General features: G+C 37.4%; 1 non-coding gene across 1 annotated transcript; it reads right to left on the reverse strand.

Annotated features, from left to right (window-relative positions):
• Window positions 1–2,130: 2,130 nt before the first annotated feature.
• LOC144455362 (18S ribosomal RNA) lies at window positions 2,131–3,084 on the reverse strand. Its single transcript, XR_013484081.1, has one exon. It is a non-coding gene; the product is annotated as an 18S ribosomal RNA (ribosomal RNA).
• Window positions 3,085–3,443: the final 359 nt, after the last annotated feature.

The raw sequence follows: 3,443 nt of genomic DNA on the forward strand, positions 1-3,443 counted from the left end.
TTTGTGCTACTGCTCGTAGGGCTCCGATTAGGGCGTATTTTGAGTTTGATGCTCATCCAGATCATAAGATTGGATATACTGATAGCCCGGATAGGGTGAGGATGAATAGTACTCCTAGGTTTAAGTCAATGAGGGCATGGGGTATAGGAAGGGGTACTCAGATTGTTAGGGCTAAGGTCAGGGCTATGATGGGGGCAGTGATGAATATTAGGGTTGATGATGTTGCAGGCCGTGAGGGTTCTTTTGTAAATAGTTTTACAGCGTCTGCTACTGGTTGTAGTAGGCCATATGGTCCGACGATGTTTGGGCCTTTTCGAAGTTGTATATAACCTAGGACTTTCCGTTCTACTAATGTTAGGAAAGCAACTGCTAGTAGGATGGGGAAGGTGTAGAGTAGAATATTAATAGTAAGCATGTATTAAGGAGAGGAGTTGAACCTCTGGTTATAAAGGTTTAAGTTTTATGCAATTACCTGCTCTGCCACCTTAATAGCTCTGTCTCTAGAGAATAAAATTATTGAGTTATGGTATTGAGATGGTTTCATACCTTATCTCTGAGGCTTGTCTGTTAATATTAGCCTTATTTCTCTTGTCCTTTCGTACTGGGAGTAATGAATATACAGATAGAAACCGACCTGGATTGCTCCGGTCTGAACTCAGATCACGTAGGACTTTAATCGTTGAACAAACGAACCATTAATAGCGGCTGCACCATTTGGATGTCCTGATCCAACATCGAGGTCGTAAACCCTGATTGTCGATATGGTCTCTTTAATAGGATTGCGCTGTTATCCCTGGGGTAACTTGTTCCGTTGATCAAAATATGGGTCAATTACTGATGTTGTCATACTTAGGTATGTTAATCTGGGTTTAGTCATTCGGAGGTTATTTTGTTCTCCGAGGTCACCCCAACCAAAGATTATAACTTAGTATATAGTGTTGTTATGCCATTAGGGTAGTATTAAGATTGGGTTAAGTTATTAATCTTAAGCTCCACAGGGTCTTCTCGTCTTGTAGTATTATTCCCGCCTCTGCACGGGAAGGTCAATTTCACTGATTGGGAATAGGAGACAGTTAGGCCCTCGTGATGCCATTCATACAAGTCCCTATTTAGAGGACAGGTGATTATGCTACCTTTGCACGGTCAGTATACCGCGGCCGTTAAAGTTTAACTCACTGGGCAGGCGTTGCCTCTAATATTTGTTATGCTAGAGGTGATGTTTTTGGTAAACAGGCGGGGTTATATGTACTTGCCGAGTTCCTTTTATTCCTTTTAATCTTTCCCTTGGGTTGCACTCCTGTGTTGGGTTGACAATATGGTTAATAGCTTTCTAGTCGTTTAGTTATGTTTATTAGTTTGTTAATTGTTAGTGGTTATTCCGTTTCTAATGTAGGCTTGTGCAGGGAGAAATGTTTCTTGTTACTAATTTTAGCATTATAGCTTCTATATATTTATAGAATTATCCAATTTAGAGATAGGGATTTTGATTATATTTTAGGGATTAAAATGATATTGTGTATTTGAGCTTTAACGCTTTCTTAATTGGTGGCTGCTTTTAAGCCAACTATGAGTTGTATATGGTTCATTATCCTCTATGGAAGTTTGTTTACTGGATCTAAAGAGTTGTCCCCCTTTAGATTAGCTTTTAAATTTAAATTATGTTTATGATTACTTTGGTTAAATTTAAAGTTGAACTTATATTCGTGTTTTGGATAACCAGCTATCCTCAAGTTCGATAGGCTTTTCACCTCTACTATAAGATCTTCTCACTATTTTGCTACATAGACGAGTTGGCTCTAGTTGCTGTCTTGTAGTAGCTCACTTGATTTCGGGAGGACGGGCATAGTTCTTTTTGTCCGAGTTGACTAGCTAAACCATTATGCAAAAGGTAGAAGGTTGAATCTTTGCTTTGTGGTGCTTATAATCTTATCTTTCAGGTTTCCCTTGCGGTACTATCATTAATGCGCCTTTTTATCTGTTCTATCTCCTATACTAGGATGAATTGAATGTTTTGGTAGAAATTTAATATAGTTGTATTAGTTAGTGGATGGGCTTATATTGGCTCAAAATGGTCAGGGTAAGCTGAAGTCTTTTAGGTGTAGGCTAAATGCTTTTGTTTAAGCTACATTTTGATGATCCAAGTGCACCTTCCGGTACACTTACCATGTTACGACTTTTCTCTTCTTTATTTATTTATTTTATTAGTTATTTGGTTTGTTTATGTTGAAGAGAGTGACGGGCGGTGTGTACGCGTCCTATTGCCTGTTTCAATTAAGCTCTCTATTCTTAATTTACTGCTAAATCCTCCTTCGTATATCTTAGGTTTCATAAGATAGTCCGTAATTTTCTATGTTAGAAAATGTAGCCCATCACTTTCCTCTTCATATGCTACACCTTGACCTAACGTTTTTATGGTTGATGATTTTGCTTACTTTTGGTCCCTATTGGGGTAGGCTGACGATGGCGGTATATAGGCTGTATTGGCAAGAAGAGGTGGGGTGTATCGGGGTTCATCGGTTATAGGACAGGCTCCTCTAGATGGGCTTAGGACACCGTCAAGTCCTTTGAGTTTTAAGCGCTGGCTAGTAGTTCTCTGGCGAATAGTTTCGTTATTAAACTATCTAAGTTTACGGCTAAAGCATAATGGGGTATCTAATCCCAGTTTGAGTCTTAGCTGTCGTGTTTTGGTCAGTATTAAGGCCACTTTGGTTGCATTTTTTAATGTTAGCTATAGCGTATTACAGCATGATTGAGTTTTAGCCTTATTTTGGTTGTTGGATTGTACACGCTTTACGCCGACATCTGTTAGTTTGGGTCAATCGTATGGCCGCGGTGGCTGGCACGAAATTTACCGGCCCTAGATAATTATAATTTAGTCAAACTTTCGTTTATAGCTTAATGTTAATCACTGCTGTGTCCCGTGGGGGTGTGGTTGGACAAGACGTTATGGGCTACTTTGTAGTGAACCTGATGTCTGCTCCTGCTAAATTGTGTATAAATTTTGGGGGCATTCTCACTGGGTTGCGGAAACTTGCATGTGTAAGTTTAATTAAAACTAACAGTAAGGCTAGGATCAAACCTTTATGTTATTGGGACTTTTTATGGTCCATCTGAGCATTTTCAATGCTTTGCTTTATAAATAAGCTACATTAACAGGGATAAATAGATTTTTTCTTCCGAAAGTTGAATTTGTATACTATGTCAGTATTAAAGTTTTATCGGAATTGAACATAAAATAAAAAAATTTAATTATGAAAATTCATACAATTTTGTTAATGCCTGGGTTTTCATATTATTGATATAATGGTTCTGTGTTTTAGTAGTATCTTAATAATATTTAATATTTCTTTAATACTTTAATACTTTAATACTTTAATACTTTAATACTTTAATACTTTAATACTTTAATACTTTAATACTTTAATACTTTAATACTTTAATAC

Source organism: Phascolarctos cinereus, unplaced genomic scaffold (genome assembly GCF_003287225.1).
Source record: "Phascolarctos cinereus isolate Bilbo 61053 unplaced genomic scaffold, phaCin_HiC Scaffold_253;HRSCAF=848, whole genome shotgun sequence".
Classification (NCBI taxonomy): domain Eukaryota; kingdom Metazoa; phylum Chordata; class Mammalia; order Diprotodontia; family Phascolarctidae; genus Phascolarctos; species Phascolarctos cinereus.